The sequence below is a fragment of the Thermobia domestica genome, chromosome 17 (genome assembly GCF_964235325.1).
Source record: "Thermobia domestica chromosome 17, izTheDome1.hap1.1, whole genome shotgun sequence".
NCBI classification, from domain to species: domain Eukaryota; kingdom Metazoa; phylum Arthropoda; class Insecta; order Zygentoma; family Lepismatidae; genus Thermobia; species Thermobia domestica.
Genome location: NC_137470.1, coordinates 124,436,738 through 124,457,063, shown reverse-complemented (window position 1 = coordinate 124,457,063; position 20,326 = coordinate 124,436,738).

The following is a 20,326-nucleotide window of genomic DNA, read 5'->3' as shown; positions in this document are numbered from 1 at the left end:
GAACGGTGATGCAAGAATTTATGGAATAAAATGTGGGAGGAAACGAGAGTACCTTGAGAAAAAAACACTCGGACACGATGTTGTTCACAGCAACCTTACATTGACGGAGATCGAACCAGGGACCCCGTGACCATCGTGACCACCGTGACCACCGTGACTCAAATCGTGAATAGAAATAGCTATTATAAACCATCACTTATGTCTGATTTGTAGCTTTTAGTTATGTTCTTTCTGCTTGTTCCCAAAATTGTTCCACCTTTGCGATTATTTAAAAAAAAATACTGGTTGAAGATTTTCATGATATAAACATAAAATTATGCGATTTTTTTTTCCTTATATTTTTTAAAGAATATTTCGAGACGTATGATTTATCGATTGCAAATATGTTGTCGATATGCAAATATAAATTATGAAATGAAATCCTTGAGTTTTACGTCCTACACATATGCCGGCTAGACTAAGGAGACGGTGATGATGAGAAATAAATGAAGTGGTGGAATGAAGAAAGTGGGAGGAAACGGACAACCCCGAGAAAACCCACGCACACGGTGCTAGTCCACCACAATGGTCACTTGGCGGGAGCAGGATATGAAACCGGGATTCCATGCTCGATATGCAAATATGTTACAAATATGTTATTAAATATCGGAATATGTTGCCGGTTGCGAATGTCATAAAAATTGGGGCCGCGGTGGCTCAGTGGTAGAGCGTTCACCTCTGGTGCTTGGGGTCCCGGGTTCGATCCCAGCTCGCGCCGTGTGGACTTTGTGGTGGACAAACACGGTGCTCGTGGGTTTTCTCGGGGTTCTCCCGTTTCCTCCCACTTAGTTCATTCCACCATTTCATTCATTACTCATCATCACCGTCTCCTTTAGCCTAACCGGCATAACCGTGGGACGTAAAACCCAAAGATTTTTGTCATAAAAATTACTTTTGGTTGGTTGGTTTGATCCTTTCTAGCACTGAGGACATGTGGGACAAGAATATACAGTTTGAAGTCGAATCCCAACCACACGAGTCATAAGGGGATGAATAACCTCGCTGTTGAGTTCCCATTACACTCTAATCAATCAATCGAACCACATGAGCTCTTACCGGGACTCGAATCCAAGTCTCCTTCACCAATGCCACGAACGCTAACCATACAGTCATATAGGAGCTGAGTGTCTTTCAATTATTTCGCTGCTTGTAGACATGGTCAAGAAATTACAGTAGGTACTTCATCTACCAAAAATAATACTGAATCATATTAGTATTTCCGGCTGTTTTGTGCTTTAAGTCTGACCTTTTACCCTTATTTGTTCACTAAATTATTGGACGATCAGACGTGATGTTTGGTGTTTATCAACTGCTATTCGTCACACACACATGTTGTAACGCAATGAGAATAATGATCATTTGATCTTAGCAGGGGGTGTGTCAATGTTTTTCTCACAAATTGCTATTAGAGTTTCCTGTAAAGGTGAAATCAACAGAAAATAAGGACAAGAATCTATTCAGTCCATTATTTACTGCAACCAAGACGACAGTCTTTATCTGGAAAACAGAAAACAAAAACACATCAACGTGGAAGCCATATTTGAACTCTGAACTTATGCATATGTCCATATCAAAGAAGATAGAAAACTGTGTACATGATGACTGCTTTTTTGCACCCAACAAAAGTATTTTCCTTAAATTAGCAGCGAAGATTATGTGCAAAAGAACTGAAAAATATGACATTTTTAGATTTAGTTTTATAAATAGTCCTGTCTCCCTAACTACTAAGGGATGTGGGAAGTCTCAATAAAATTCTGAAGTCTACTTTCAATAATATTTCATTTTACTAATATTCAACTTCGGTGCTGCAGGTCCTCAGCTAGAGCGTTCACCTCTGGTGAATGAGGTCCTTGGTTCGATCCCAGCTCGCGTCAAGTGAGTTTTGTGTTGGACAAACACCGTGGGTTTTCTCCGGGTTCTCCCATTTCCTCCCACTTTTTTCATTGAACCATTTCGTTCCTTGTTAATCATATCTTTTAGCCTAGACGGCATAACAGTGGGACGTAAAGCTTAAAGATTTCAGTTCATTTCATTTAATACTCAACTTCTTATCATCATTATTATTAGTATTAGTATCATTTGAAATATTAATATTACTACTACTACTACTACTACTATCCCGTACTACATAATTAAAGCCTATAGCAATAGCAACAAATTTATCGAACATTCTTAATATTTAATTAAAAATCAGAGTTTTCTCTTCGAAATGGAAATAAGTATACGTTGTGAGAATTTACAAATAAGATGATCATAAACACATTTAAAGCTAAGGTCTATAAAGTTAGTGGATGTGTTTTCTAAATTTTATGAATTAATTATACATAGATTGTTTTTTATTTTAACGTAAGAAAAAGAATAACGGAAGAACAACATTGATTCTTCAAGGACAGATCATCTGTAACAAATCGTATTCATTTTACTGATTTCTCATACGTTGGATTAAAGGAATTTACAGATAGATGCTGTATACTAGATTGATACTCCAAAGGCATTTGACTCCATTGATCGTAAGTTACTTGTTAATACCTTATCAAATACCGGATTATCATTAGCATACATTAGATGGCTTGAAAGCTACCTGCCAAATAGAAGGTTCAAGGAAAACATTGGTAATATCATCTAGGGGGAGTCAATTAGGGAAGATAATATCGCAATGGTCTTACTTATGACACTTTTTATTCTCCTTTATAAAAGATTCCGAAAAAAACAAATATTCATAAATAATATGGTACACAGATGACATAAAATGTTTTAGAATAGTTAACAATGAATATGATAGTTACTTATTACAAAATTATTTAGATATAGTAGATAACTGCCGAAAAAGTAATTTTAAAAAAAATTAACTGCGAGAAAATACTAAGTGGATGACATTTACGAACAATATTCAATATGTTGTCAGTAAATATACAATAAATGAAGTAACAATAAACAATGAAGAACAAATGAAATATTTATACATTGTATATTTCATGCAACTGAAATTTGGCAGTAATGTAAATAATACGCTATGAAACGCAAGAAAAGTTATAGGATTTAAAAGTTAAAGGCCAAAGAGTTGTGTAGTCGATCATTGGCCTGATTTTAAATATGTAGTTCATATGTATATTTATACAAGACAGTGGTTAGAATTATAGTTTGGTTCAGTGATATGAAACCGTATCTGTAGTGTGCTAATAAAGCGAAGTAGAAACTATTCAGAATTATTTTGTCAAACTATTTTATTACGCAATAAAAAAAAAGTATATATTACTTTCATACTTACGAATACTAGCTGAACTATTGGAGACTCCAAGTCTGTTTGACTGAAGAAAATTGTTCGATAAATCGTTTCTTCAAATGATATTAAAGAAAATTAGAATAGCAAATACATTTTAGAAGCTGTATGCATTAAAGCAATACTTTACAAAATAAGGAATCAAAATTCGACATCTGAAATACTGAAAAGAGTTACAAAACGTTATAGCTTAAACTGACCATAACTATATATTTTTAAAATCCTTGCCGAGTATATGTGTCAGAAATAAATCAATATATTAGATTCACGATAAAGAATTGTCAATCACCTTTTATGCTATATTTATTTCAGAATATTTAAACAAATATGACAATAAAATGTATATTTTAGTTGGTGGTCATGAAAACTTAAACAGTAAGACTAACTTACTTTAAATGAAACTTTAACTGCATTATTTAGAGAATACTATTTTAGTACATTGACTATTTGTTTTTAATAAATCTTGATTTGAATTAAAGAATTTGTGTAATTTTACTTTCTGAGAAGGATCCTAATATGCTATGCTGAAATAGTGTCATTTGCCCAAGTGTCTATTTCCTCAAGTCTCTAAACTAGTGTCATTTCCTACAGTGGTTATATTTTTTCTTAATCTGATGATCATCAACCGAAACAGAAGGAACAGCTGTTGCATTCTTAGCAAATATCAGAAAGTGAAAGGAAGATATTCCGCTGCAGGCTATTATGAAATATCTCTGATAGACAGGGTTGCAGAGTGTCAGATAAAATTGTGTGTTTTTTTTAATATGGTAAACTAAGCATAGTTGTTTCAGTGTTTAAAAACGGGGTTGAACATAATTTTCCCACTGACATACAGGTTTACTAATATACAGTACATTACGTATCTATTCATAATTCAATTTGGCCCAAAATTGCACATAATCCCTTTTAACAATGGCTGATTCAATTCTGCAATGCAGTATTAAATTAGGCACGCAGCATATCTGAACATTGAAATAATAAATAATATGCATAATTTTTACGTGCGTTAAGTATTATTTGTATTATATTTCAATTTAGATTTATTAATTGTAACTGACATTCTTTCTTGTAACTTCAGTAATGTTCATATTTACGCTCCGTGCTCGCATGTCACTAGCGTCCAACCTGCATAAACCAAACGTAGAGGTTGACAATAACAAAGGAATTTAGTATCACTTTTAGGTTTATAATTGACTTATAATCAATCCTCTGTACTTGTAGGCTACCCTATTGTTTCAGGTGTTATTGTGTAATATTTTTGGAAGTGCTGTAATTTTGCTTACAAGCTGTTCGCAGCATTCAAAATAAAGTTTATTATTATTATTATTATTATTATTATTATTATTATTATTATTATTATTATTATTATTATTATTATTATTATTATTATTATTAAATTCTCGTGAACAAACATGAAATGCCTTAAAAGTTTCTTACATGTAACACTTCCCAAGTGTAACACTCCGATTTTGGTAAAATTTGGCAGGTGGATACTACAGATGAAATAAACGAATGAGTGTTTTTTTTTTTAATTTTCTGTGGAGACACGGTTTTAGGGGAAAAAAGCCACAACAAAAGTTTTGAAAGTTGACTCCCGAAATGCAAGAAGAAGTGAACCGAAGTGAATGAAATTGTGCACATATATTGTAAACAAAAGATGAGGGAATGCCTGTATCGTATTTTCCTGAAAAGAAAGGAAAGAAAAACAGTTGGGTGGATGGAGCGCTGGGTGGCGGAAGGAGTGGACCGAAGTGAATGAAATTGTGTGTAAATATTGTATATGTAAAATAAGATCTTTCGTGTTTCGCAAGTGTCCCCATCCGATTTATTCAAATTTGACACATCAACAGTAAGCACAAACAGTATAGCGTATTTTATAGTATTGCGGGAGGCGCCTTTAACCTTTACGATGCTTTTCCGCGTAAATAAAACACTTGTCGATTTATTTTATGTTTACTGTTGATATGCCAAATTTGAAGCAAATCGGATGGGAACACTTTGAAAACACGAAAGACCTTATTTTACATATATAATATCTACACACAATTTAATTTGCTTCAGTCTACTCCTCCCTAATACGGTAATATTTACTTCTTCCGGAGGGGTCCTTGGTGGCCCCAACACTGTTTTTCGGCACAAACTAAAAACACGTGTTCGTTTATTTTTATTTATTCATTATTATTATTATTATTATTTTACGAATTGTCACTACACAAAGTTTCGTTGCAATTCACCATATATTTTAGGAACTTCTGACGTATACTTATTTGAATTTTTGATATTTCGTAATCAACGGTTTAGAAGGTCTGTGTCCCACACAAGCGTGTTTTTTTTTTTTTTTTTTTTTTTTTTTTAAGAAAATTACGAAACACGTATTCCTCATTTTACGTCTGTAATATATATGCACAATTTCATTCACTTCGGTCCACTTCTCCTTGCCTTTCGGGCGACAATTTTCAAAATTTTGGGTGGAGATTTTGCCCACAAAAATGTTTTTTTCCGCAGAAAATAAAAAAAGTATTCCTTTATTTTATGTGTAGTATTTACCTGCCAGATTTTATCAAAATCGGAGTGTTACACTTGGGAAGTGTTATATGTTACAATACTTTGTTTTAAGTTAGGACTGGATTATTACTCTAGCACGTACGAATATTGGAAAACATATCTTTAATTGGAGTCACTTGCTGATAGAAGAAATTTAATTAAACTCTGTAGTTGTAGAAAATATACTTGACAACCGATATACCTCGGACTATACACTATGTATAAATGTGGATTTTTAAGTTCCAATGTACGGTACAAGGGTAAAAGTTTTATTGCAACTACATGATAGGAAATATATTTTAATCTCTAAACTCTTAACAAACTATAATAGACACATATCTTAAAACGTGACTTTATTTTTAGAGTTTTTAATATATCTTAGTAGATGTGTTTACCTTTGCTTTTAAATTTTGACGTCTCATTGTTTTACGAATTGGCATAAACTACACTGTCAGAGTTCATCTTATTATCAATTCATGTTAACAAGTTAATCATTATTTATCTCTTTTACTATATTAAAGTGTTAAAATAATGTTACAGAATATGATGTTTGCTGCGTTTCAGTTGTTCTCAGCACGTCAAATTTATTATTTATTAAATGTTTATTACCTTTTATTTATTTTTTGTTCTTTTTGGTTAGAGTTTCAAAATGTTGCTTCTACGTTACTTGGTCTTCTCCTTTCGCCTTTAACTCTCAATATTTTATTATATTTTTCAAACCATCGACGAGTTATAATTGATGCGGTTAGAGGATAAAGGTGTTAAACATGTTTTGAAACTTTGAATTCTGGCTGTTCACGCACGTGCAATATGTTAGTCATGCTACATAACACATCATTCAGTAAGTCCTTGTCCTAGTGAAGAGATTTGGTGAAGATGAAGGGTATATGCTAACAGACAAAGTTGTGAAAGTCAATTTTGTAGAAATGTAAAATTTGTTACGTACCACCTTTATCATCTGACCGCTTCAGTTCTTCCAATACATTTCTTTACATATTTCTCTCTATGGTGTTACGAAGGAGAGATTTTTTCGTAACATGTGCCAAATCTATTTGCCTTCGTATGAAGGATGGCTTTGGCCAGTATAAAGTATATAATCAATAAAAAAGAAAGCACGATCAATATGTCTTAATGCAAAACATGGTTCACATGTCTTTAGTCGCTCCCGAGACACTTGCTAAAACTTTTAACCAATGAGAATATACAGTCACTTGCCGGTATATGGATAGCTTACTTCCATCAGTAGGATACCCCCGGGTTCTATTGACAGTGGGAGCCTATATTCCGAGGATACCAAATTAAGCTGCAGGTTCATGTCTCATATTGCATCGATGCTAAGAAAGAGGTTAAATTTGAAACGAAACAAACAACCAATCTTATTGCATTTGGAAAATCACGACTAGCAGTTGCCGGGACTATCTCACTTTCCTCAAGATGATTCATACTCTACATTTTTACACCATTCACCACAAATTTCAAAATCCACCCTAAAAGGAAATATTTACATCCTAGGCCGTATTCCCGCAATCTAAGAATGAGGAAATGTGTCATCGTATGGCCGGCTTAACAAATATCGAATAGAGATATCTTAGAAATATTTCAATGATGCCCATATCAAAAACATTAAGAAACTAAAATAGACAGGTACAGGTCACCGTACTAAACTTTCTAGCTCCAATTTCTTCAACTGATTCACGTTGTGTTGTAGTTACTAATGAAATATTTTATTGTGAAATTCTAACACAATCATAAGGAGTTTTAGGAAAACGTCATTCAAAGAAAATTCATCCTCAAAAGGAAATTACCTTTTGTAGATGTTTGCTTAAAAAATACTTATACTATATGTTAGTGTTATTAATAAAATATGTCTTTAGAGAGCACGGTGGCTCAGTTGTACAGCGCTTACCACTGGTGTGTGTCATCCCTGGTTCGATCACCGGCAAAGTAAGTTTGTGATAGACAACATCGTGTCCAGAGGTTTTCTCGGTAATCCTGTTTTCCGCCTACATTGTCATTCCACCGACTATTATATCATTATTGAATTGCCTTAATCATAAGTCTCCCTTAGCCTAAAAGGCATAATCGTGGGACGTTAAACTGAAAGAAGGAAGAACGAAATAAATATGTGTTTATAAAATAATAATAACATTACATGAGTGGTAATATTCAATACAGTCAACAAAAATAAAAAAAAAACTCACCACAAGAGAAATATACAGATCATATCCCATGTTGGTAATCTCTTGGAAGTGATCTATACAACATTATATGAATAATTATCAAATATTTATTTATGAAGTATGACCAAAATCCCCTAAGCTGTGTTTGAGAATGTGGGCTAAAAGGAAACTTATCCCCAAGAGGAAATACCCCCGTGCTATTTTTTTTCCATAAGCAGTATCTTACACAACACTATAGAGTAATTGATGAAATATTAATTTGTGAAATATGAACAAATTTGCATGAGTTCATCTGGAGAAACTCGTCCGAGAAATCTAACTCTCATATATAAACTACCCTTTCGAGCTTTTCCCCAAGGAAAAACATGGTGAGTTGTTTTTGAAAAAAAAAAATTTATTAAATACGAGGAGAATAGAAAGTCGTTAGCAACATGTTTTCTCAAACGTAATCTTTAGTTGCAAGTTAAACCAAGTATATCATCTCAATCTTCAGACCTTTCTTTCTTTCTTTCTCGACATTGACACTGTTTGTTGTAGCACATGACCACAGGCAGAATTTCCAAAATGACGGACAGCGATCAGCTTCTAAAATTCCTCGCAGACTGCAGCGTGCCTATGGAGATGTGTGCATGGGTGCCAACAGTGTTAGGATGTGGGTGAAACATTTTATAGGTAGAAACACGAGTATCGAAGATGATCCTCGCAGTGGGCGCTCTGAAACTGCCTCCACGGAACGCGACAAGGTAACGGTTGATGAGCTGATTAGGGGAGATAGGCGTACCACTGTGAATGAAATCGCTGCAAAACTTGATGTTGAACATAGTGTGGTGCAAGAAATGATACACAGCTTAGGTTATCAAAAGGTTTGTGCCCGTTGGGTCCCACGTTTATTAACCGAGGACCACAACCGTCAGAGACTAATCATTAACGAAACCTTTCTTTAGAGACTTCGACATGAAGCTGATGACTTTTTGACTAGTATTGTGACTGAAGATGAAAGATGGTTCCATCTCATTATGAACCTGAAACAAGGCGACAGAGTATAGAATGGCTCCACTCGAATTCGCAAGCGAAGAAGGAAGTGAAGACAGTGCAATCAGTAGGGAAAGTTATGGGGAGCGTCTGCATTCTGGTTGACTTCCTTGAGCCTGGGCAAACCATAAATTCTGCTCGCTACATGCAGACATTTTTGAAGCTTCGTCGTGCCATGCGTGATCAACGTTCTGGAAAGAAGATCATCCTTCAACAGGATAATGCGCATTCCCATGCTGGATGTGCCACTATGGAGCAGATCAGGAGATTTGGGTGAGCAACACTTCTACATCCTATTTACAGCTCCGACATGGCACCCTACGACTACCATCTTTTCGGTTTTGTGAAGGAACAGATGCGAGGCCATCACTACGAAATACCGGAGGATATTCGGTAAGAAGTGTGCACTGTCTACGGGCAGCTGGAACGGAATTCAATCGTAAGGGTATTTTCAAACCTGCACAGAACGATGGGAAAATATGTGCAAACAAACGGGGACTATGTGGAAAAGTGAAATAAAGGTTTGTAGATTGAGATGATATATTTGATTTCACTTACAAATAAAGATTACGGTAGAGAAAAAATATTGCTCACAAATTTCAGTATGCCCCTTATATTACAAAAAAAATCGTTAGAGCTGTTTCTGAGAAAATCGCAAATTTTGATGTTTCCGTTAAGTAAAAATATTCTAAACATTTCCCTAGAAAATCACATAGAAACCTTAAGTTTAAAATTTGATTGATATACTTGGAACAGTGTGCCTCTACGCGTGTGTACAGAAGGACGAATGGACGAACAGACGGACTGGCAACCGTACGAACAAATAGACAGATGTTCAAAATTGATTTTCTGAAAACTGGCTCTAACGATTATATTTATATTTCATAAATCAATTAAAAAAAACATCAAATGGTATAAGTCATTTCTCTGGGGAAAATCGAGAAGGCGCAATTTGTTCTCGGAAGTGAGTTATTTTCAGGCGATTTTCTCACAAACCATTCAATATTTTTTTTTCGTATTTCACAAATAAATGTTTCTTTTACATTCTAATAATATAGCATAGTTTACTTGTCCTGAAAAAAATACTAGGGATAATTTATTCTTGGGGGTGTCATTTGTCGAACAGTTTTCTCAATTATGCCTCAAGTGATTTTGTTCATATGACATAAATAAATATTGCATTACTAACCTGTCAATATGACTTAATTTGTCCTGAAAGAGGAAATCAACGAAGTTAGTTTAATCTTAGAGCTGAGTTTATTTTTCGGGAGATTTTCTCAGAAACAACTCACGTGATATTCATATTTCATTAATAAGCTGACAATGTGATATAGATAATTTATCCTCAGAAAACTCTGCGAGGGTAGTTTATTCTTTGCGGTTAGTTTCTTTTTGGGCGATTTTATAAAAAAAGACTCAGGTGAATTTGTTCATTTGTCATAAACAAATATTTCATTAATAACGTAAACTAGAAGTACAAATCGCTCTGCAAAGCAACGTTTACTTAAAAATTATAAACGTGTAAAATTTCGCCAATTAACTGAACATATTGGCTTCATCAGACACTGTTCATTAATAATGCTAGAGTGTTGTGTCAATTATTCCTTTTTAATAAATTCACAAGGGGTAGTTTACTCTTCGGGATTCATTTCTTTTTAGACTACTTTTTCAAAAGCTATTCAGGCGATTTTGATCACATATCGCAAATAAATATTTCATTATTATTCCTATGATGTTGCAAAAATTACTTATGTGAAAATGTCCACAACGAGTAGTTTACTCTTGCTGAAATATATATATATATATATATATATATATATATATATATATATATATATATATATATATATATATATATATATATATTTTACCAATTTTGTAAAACACAACTCATACAATTTTGATATTATTTTGCAAACACATATTCCATTAATAACCCTAACATACGACATAAGTCATTTTTAATACAAGAATTTCAAGGATGAGTTTTTTTTTTTTATGGTGAAATTTTCCGAAACGTCTTAAAATTTTGTTTGTATTTCACAAGAGCATGCTTTATCAGTAACTTCATGTCATGACATAGTTTAAGGAGTTGGAGCAAGAAAATGTAGTGCGGTGGTCCTTACATTTTATTTATTTATTTATTTATTTATTTATTTTTTGTAAATTATTTGAACTGTTTGTCCGAAAATTAACTCGATAACAGACAAGAGTCCTGATCCAAAGTAACTGACTATTCTATTTGTAAATAAGTAAGCGATTAGAATGATAATAATAGTGGAGAGAAACAGTTTTTTTAACTTATTATTATAATATTTCGAGCAATTGATTATTTAACAATTTATGACAAACAATATAATTATTTATTTATTTATTGTAAATAATATTAAATCTTCACAATTAATTTTGACAATAAAATGTGCATTTGCCTTTTTAATTTACTGATTATGTGTGTTATAAAAGTTTCTTTAATAGACCAGTTTGAAAAGAGAAAAATGAGTATAGTCTAGTCCTTCTACGTCGTCTATTTCTTTATAATTTCTTAATTTTTCGTTCTAAGAGTTCTAAGATTTTGATTTTAAGCCCAGAATTCGTCAATTCTGGTTGAGGTTTCACCGGAGTTTTCCTTACAAGGGACATCACCCAATTGTCCGGCTCCGATTTCAATGAAATTTTTATTGCTGATAGAGGACATGCATTCATTACCTGTGATGACAGAAATTTTTGCCATGGTGCATGTTTTCTATTTTTCAATAATTTTTAAGTGTTGTGATGTGGTTAATAGAGATTACTGCAGAAGTCCCTTACTACCCTATGTAAACGGAGTGTTAATGAAGAATCAACCATGTAGATGCGTATAGGGCATAGGGCGAAGTCGTATGGTAATATGACCTTGACGGCAGCCATCTTAAAATCCGCCATTTTGAATTAAGGCCAAGTTTTTAAAATGGGAATAGGGTAATATGATACATAATTTCGGGCTAGAATTTAATCAGGAAGACAATGATGAAGTTAGCTTTAAGATGCGCCCATTTGGGGAAAAGTTACAGGCATATTAATTGTTTATACTTACTATGTGTGTAAGTCCTTTACCTCCACTTGTAACCCGCGTATTAATGATAATAAGTGGATAAAGGTTTCGATAATACATATTATGGCTAGAGGGAAGTGATACGATAAAGGTATCATCAACAGCAGCCATCTTGAAATCCGACATTTTGAATTAAAGTGAAGTTTTGAAAAATGAAAACCATAGCATGTGGCACCTAATTTTAATAGTAAATTTTCCCCAAAAGCCAATGGTATCATTAATTTTGTTCTATAGTTAACTAGTAATAATTTATGACCCTTCTAATGTGCACGAGACGTCCATTATTCGATCCTTCAAATTGGCAACACTCCTAATTTTCACCGCATGTTTTAAGATTCCAACTGGCACTTTGCAATTGTTGCCATGACTCATCTTTTCTCAATTTATTACATTTTTTAAGAATGAGAATGCAACAATTTCTAACACCTCATTCGTTTTCCGTTCAACCCAGCTAATTCTCTCATTTTTTCGAAAGCCACCAACAATTTTTTATAGCTTTTGCGTAATGTCCATGTTTCTGTTCATGGGCGGCGATTAGGGGGCAAAAAGGGGATGTTGCCCCCCCACTTTTTTGAAGTGATCCATTAATGTATAGACCCTATATCTAGTTTCATTTGGTAATGTAAAATTATTATATGCATTACTGGTTCATAGAAAAAAAAAATATGCCATATAATATTTGCTGTTGCGTTAGTATGTATTGGTTGTCTTCCCGTGGAGTTAAGAAAGCTACAAGAATTGCGTTGTGATTGCCATGGAAAATGGCCCAAAAATTAATCTATTGGAGCGAAATTCCAGAGTACTTTAATTTATTATTAAATTGTTAGTCGGCTCGATAGATTAGTTAGCCGCTTTGAAAGTAATTGAGAGAACATTTTACAAAAGAGAAAAAAGTCTTTCATAAAGTTATTCTTTAATTGCACAAAAATTGACAGTTTCTAAAATGTCTGCCATTCTTTCTAATATTAAGGAATATTGATTAAAAAGAGAGTAATAAGAAACAACTTGTGCCTTTTCCACTGTTTTGCAGTGTAATATACAAGTGAAGTGATGCGTTTACTATTGTACGAGTGTATATACAATTAAATTTAGTGAATTCAACATAATTCTAGGTTTTAGGATTATTTTGTATAACTGGACTGTGGAGTGATTCTAAGTATTGTTGAGTTTTGATGTATTCCAAGAAAATGAAAACTCCACCTATTCGCAACGAACATATTTCGGAAGGGCCTTGGTGGCTTAGTAGTAGAGCGTTCGTCTCTGGTGCGTGAGGTCCTTGGTTCGATTCCTCTCAAGCCAAGTGAACTTTGTGGTGGACAATCACCGTGTGCGTGGGTTTTCCCGGGGTTCTCCCGTTTCCTCCCACTTTTTCACTCTACCATTTCATTCATTTCTCATCATTACCGTCTTCATTAGCCTAGCCGCAATAACAGTGGAATGTAAAACTGATAAATTTTAATTTCATTTTATCATGTTTCTGGAAGCTGCAAAAGTACTTCTTTAAATTTTGTACATTTGCGTGTAGTATTTACATTTAGAAGCATGTGTGAAATTAAAAATAAAAGTTGTTCATTAATCTCGTTTCAATGTAATTTTTCAAAATAATCCTCATTATTTATTACTATGATTAATATTATCCTTTCTATTTATTTGTTTTGCAAATTTGTTATTAAATAGCTACCGGTAATCTGATCACACAATTTTCCAGACAGAATTGAATCACTGATTGGAAAAAGGGAATAAGTGCATCAGACCAAAGTTTTCAAAAACGCTAAAAAACCTTTCCGAGGCGTTGTTTGTATTTGTTGCAAAAAGTGTATAATTGATTACTTGTAGCAAAAGAACTAACAAACACTAAGACAAGAAGAAGAATCTTGTATTGCAGCACTGCAATTGGTTAGATAAGCTTAAAAATGGAAAAAATATTCCCTTTTCCCAATCAATTAGGAGTTGGACGCAATTGTAATTGGCTGTAGGGTATGTAATGTGCAGTTTATGATAGAAAGCTATGAAAATATACATGCTGAATACAATGTTGTATGTTAATCTTGCATATATGTATCCAAACTATCACGCATGTTAGGCTTCTAACACTGTTATTGTCACCGTTCGTGTTTTGTTTTTTCAGGCACATGTTATTCGTACAGCAAGAAAAATAATACAATAGACAGCTGAAAAAGTACGTAGCAAAATACGTTGTCAAAATAAAATGACTTTACATAGGGCCCTATCCGTCTGCATCTTCATCTTCTACAGTTTCTTGGTCAGTGGTTTTCCATGAACAAATCATCCTATAAAAATTTTTTGTATTGGTCAGGTATGCATTTGATGATTTGTGAAGAATCGTTTATCTTTTTCTGATTAATTGGAACTTGCCAATCGTATGCCTTTGACGTTGGCAGTGGAACATTTGTGACATTACTTTTGAGTAATCGAAAAATATCAGTTCTTAGTTCATTGATAAACTTATGAGCTTGCCTACATAACTTAGAGATTCTGCTTTATAAACAGTGTCTTTATTTACGTACTTGGAATTTCACTGTTTTGTCCACAATGCTACCTGATGATTTCTTGTAAAACGGTTACCACCAATGTTTAAAATCTAAGATTTCTTCATTGACAACTTCGTAAACCTGAAATGGAGTATCAGTATTTCTTGCATTCGTAATCATGTGGTTATACTGTGCTGGTAAATAAATGCGATTGTGTCGTTTGAGTTCTCGTTTGATTATAACAAAATTTCCGTCACATGGTAAAAACTGTGACCTCTGACAGGCAAATATTGCTGTACAGTGGTAAAGCGTTATGACACGATCAGACTGAAAAGCATTAATGTCATTGTATGATTGCAGTTTTGGTATTGTATGATCACCGCTTGTATCACTGAAAACACGTAAATCTGTAACTGATTGGGCCAAATATTTATCTATAGATTGTGCAATGCGAAGACAAGGCGAAGTATCGTAACGTCAGCAGAGGGCTCTAATGGTTGTCTACATACACACAGTCTCACAGTTGTGGTGGTATCCTATAGTGATTGGAAGAAGGAAATAAGAAACGTAGTTATTCCCTTTTTTCTAATCAGCGAGATATTTTGTCTTCTACATTGGTTATATAGAGTTGCCCAAACATTCTTATTTTCTACTCAACGATGTAACTATCTCAAAGGAACACATCTGCTATCTCAGGTTAAAATCGCAAAAATTGTACTTATTCCCTTTTTCCAATCAGCGGTTCAATTTTAAGACGTTCATAAACAAGGAATCAAATCTCTTCTTACACTTTCGTTGTTTAAGAGTACCTACTTGTGTTGCTTTTGTCAATTTACTTAATAAAATATAAAATACGATGTATGGTATTTTAACAGAAAAAGAAAGTCAAACAATGTGTTAGAAACAACCAGAGAAACTAACACTGATATACAAATATTCAGATCATGTCTTGTCCCCCCCCCCCACATTTAACGTCCAATCGCCGCCACTGTTTCTGTCCCATAGAGTAAATATTAGAATCAGTAAAATAAAATCTCAAAATTTAATTGGAAGTTTGTTCAATACAAAAATGAGCTAATCTTGGTTGAAAAAAAAAAAAAAAAAAAAAAAAAAAAAAAAAACGTGATGCCTTTGGAGTGTGAAAGTAATATAGCAATTCATGATATGTCAGTAATCTGTGCCGTCTTGATTTTCTTTCATAGTCTTCCCAATTTGGTAACCAGTGGAATATTGAATATGCTAAAAAAATATGAAAAGATTACGAAACGTTGTAATTTATAAGTAGTGAAGTGTGGGGACCCATTAAAAAAAATAAATGTTATCGCCTATGTTGTACACTATCATCAGGAACATACATTGGATTTCCTTTACAATTGGCGCATTGTAGAATTTATCCAGAGTAAAATTTACCTTTGAAAAGCATAACATTTCTTAAAAGCAAGACTTGCAAGACTCTTGCAGCAAGACCAAGACCAAGACCAAGACTTGTTATGCAAGACCAAGATCAAGACTAAGGGTTCCAGTGCAAGACCAAGATCAAGACTGGTTGTGCAAGACCAAGACCAAGACCAAGACCACCCGGGTCTTATTCTTGGTCTTGCATTTGCTCATCACTATCGATATTAATTGAAGTTATTTGTAGTATGTTTGACCAGGGTTTCTCAACCTGGGGGTCGCGACCCCTAGAGGGGTAGAGAGAGGGTTTCATAGGGGTCGCGAAAATAAGCGGAAGAGATAAATATATTTAGAATCTAATACCGGAAAATATTTTTAAATATTATTTTGAATTTTGTTCTGAGAGGAATATTTTTGTATTGGAAACATACTGTTAAGAACAACAAAAAATAGGTCTACTAAACATTTTAAACAGCCATTTAAAAATCAATTTAAATAAAAGAGATACACTATGCAACTAATGAGAATTGCATATTAAAACATCAAAAAAATTCAAGTGCAACAAAACCTGCATATTGAAATTCAATTAAAAGTGAAAGCTAATGAGATAATTGAGCATGATGTGATTTCACTAGTGTGGCAATGTCCGGTTCAATCTTCGTGACGCACACAATCAAGTTATTTAAAATAGTCAGTAACTTTTTTGTAACAACTGTCCAAGTTTTTAAAACCAAAAATTAGAAATAAATTTATTTTCTTATCATATGACCCAAAATTAAGGGAGTGATGAAGTTTTAAAATTATCATAGGAGCCCATTTTGAAACAGCATGACGGACTGGATACGATTCAGGGCTGCAAAAAGGCAACAAAATTTTACTAGCCCATATCCCACAATATAAATGTTTTATTTACCTTCGGTATTTGTATTAGTGATATTAGTCTGCGAGTGGTTATTTGCATCTCTGTTGTAATATGAATGAACTGACCAAATTAGTTTTAATCCATTCTCTTTTAGGGAAGTTACTGTATTCACTATATACAAGAAATGGCTTCTACTATTATAGAAATAGATGGACATCCTGAGATCTCAGCAATAGGTATATTAAAAATCACACACAAGTTTATTAGAAATTAGAAACTGTAAGTGGGTAGATGACAAAAGGATGTTTCAAAATGGGGGTCGTGACAGGAATTAGGTTGAGAACCACTGCGCTAGACTATCGCTAATCCAGCCCTTAGTAGTTCAGTCTCTCATTAATACAGTCTCATATATGGCCTCTGCTGCATGATGTCGCAGCAATCTGTCAACGATTGTATTTGTTTACATTGTAACTGCGGGAAAATACAAATAGTACTATTGTGGCTTCCGTATATTAACCCTTGCAGAGCGGTTACGTGATAAAGAATAATGCCGTATAATATGTTTATTGCCTAGCACTGAGCTCACTGACAACTTGTCCACGTGCCCCTGTTGAGTATAACTGACCTAAAAAAAAAGACTTATCTTTGCCGGACGAATAAAACTCTACGAATTTGACTTCTTTCAGCGTCAGTGTTTTTTTTTTTTTTTTCTGTACGTTGGTTTATCCCACATAATATTTACTTGACCGATCTATCTATCAGAATCATCGTTCTACATCTAAAGTGGAAACACGTTAGCTCAGTGATAGAGTATTCATTTCTGATCTTATGTATTCCTAGTTCGAACTCAGACCATGAAACTTTGGGGTAGACAATATCGTGTTAGTGAGTTTTCTGGTGGAGTAACCGTTTTCTAAAACACTCTCTGTCCATGAGTTATTTCCTAGGAATTTGCTTTCATTTATTATCCGTCTTTATTAGACTAAAAGACACAACCGTGAGAACTTAAAAATTCGTTTCATTTCAGATTTTTCAACGAGAGTTTATTCTGTACAGAGACAAAGTAGATCAACCAAATATGTGTATCTCTGATTTTTTTTAATCTTTCAATTTTACGTCCCACGACTATAACCTTTAGGCTAAGGAAAACGATGGGTAAGGTAATTGAATTATGATGAAAGAAGTGGTGGAACAAGACGTGGGAGGAAATTCCACCTCCGAACATATCCCGAGAAAACCTCCGAACATAATGTTGTCCACCACCAACATACTTGGCCGGAGATCGAACGAGAGACCGCACGCATCTTAGCTAAGAGGTCTACCATTGAGCCACCCTACACCCATATTTTCTTTCTTCTGAGTTCTAATAGTGTTCTTCTAACGTAAATAATATACCACGGTTTCTGTTCAGGCCCGTATCCAGGAGGGTCTAGGGGGGCCGGGCCCCCCCTAAATTTTTGCAGGCCCCCTCTAAAATTTTCATGGTAGGCTTGCAAATGAACTATAATATGGTGATGAACTATAATATGGTTGGTTCGGGACCCCCCTAACTTCAGCCGGGCCCCCCTACATTTTTGGACTGGCTACCGGCCTGTTTCTGTTCCTTGAGATATTGCACTTGATTGCTGCTTAGATTTCTCATTCAATTTTTGAGGGAATATTCTAACAGTTTTCAAGTTTCATTGGGGTCAACCTTGCTCCCCCCCCAAGCACCACGACCAACTATCCATTAATTGAAGTTACTACTTAAGAAAAAGACATTCTCTATTATTTGATTTCGATCTGACGTTTTATTCTAAAATTATGGCTGTTCTTGCATTTTGCTGACAATTTTTTGGCTGGTCATCGCATCGAAAGGAAGCATTTCTACACTTATATTAGTCTGTATGATTTGTCTTATCTTAGGGTCAGAAATCACCTCCCAAACGTTGTCGGTGTTGTTTTGAAACGCCCAGCATCATAAAACAAAATTTTACGTAAACTTCGTATAATGACTTGAATTGAAAATAAAAGTAAAGAGTACAGTAGAGAAACAAGCCACTGTGATTGACCATTTATATTCAGTTAATTTATTAAATTAAAAAAAAAAAAAAAAACTTAAACATCCAAATCGTAACTATGATTTCAAAACTCAATCAATGACGTCATCATTGCTGAAGCAATGAAATCATTATACAGACACTATATATTACTTTGGCCACAAGTTGTGAGCAAAACCACAATCAGAACACCATCTAGCGAGTGTAATTTAAATGCATTCCGCAAAGCAGAACGCAGCGCGATATGCGTCGTATATCGAAACTAGTAAGCCATTTTATATGAATTTGACCGTAACTTCCCCCGCATCTCTGAATATACGGATTGTATCAAGGTATTAAGACAAAAAAAGAAAAAATGATTTGATTTGATTGATTTTAGTTTAGCACCCCTTTTAGCAGCGAGGCTATATGAGACGTGGACCTACAGTTTAACGTCAGATCTGAACCACATGACCTCGTGCCGAGAATCCAACTCGGGTCTCTCACGCCAAGAAAATAGAACGAGAAGTCTGCATTTAGAATAAGTAATCTCTATGTTGTAAGGTTTTATATTGTATTATAAAGTAAAGAAACGCGTTTTTAGTAGACATTTTGAATTAAATACCTTTAAATATTTAGAGGAGTGATAATAAAGCGCAGATCTCAGGACAATGAGTGATCAAGGTTCTTATCCACTCCCAGGGCCGGATTTAGGGGGTGCAAAGTTGCACCTACACCCCCTTCGTTGTAAATATACACTACCTAAAGTGAAAAGATAGCAGTGGGTTTTACAAAATCAATAGCTTAAGTCAATTTTCTGAATGTTGAAGGAAAAGAATTCATCGAGAGCAGACACTTAGCATGTTCAGAGAATTCCTCATTCACATCACAGATGTTGGTAGTTATTGGTGCACCCCTCCCCCTCAGAGAATCCTGGATTCGGCCTTGTCCACTCCAACACATATAAACGTTTGTTATTTAATCATTATTATCTGCAGATAGTCAAGGTGAAATAGTAATTTAAATTCTTGTTGTTTTCGTTTCCTCGTAAAGACATGCAACAGAGTTATAAAAACTGTTGTGCAAACTGCAAAATACTTGAGGGATAAAGCAACAATCTTCAAACTAGAGATTTGCCTTCAATTATCTGTCAATTGAACAATAGGTTAAAAAATGCATTTGTATATACCTTCTAACGATCAACTAGGTTACAGACGTTCGCTCTTATGAAACAACGTTTCGAGATAGAAGTGACGGTCGAATTTTAAGATACGGCTTTTAACTATTTTAGTCATTTTCATCTCTTTTTTAAAAAAATAGAACAATGTAAATACTTACATAAAAACATTAACAAATTGCATTTTAATATCGAAATTTAATTCAAGTTTATTAT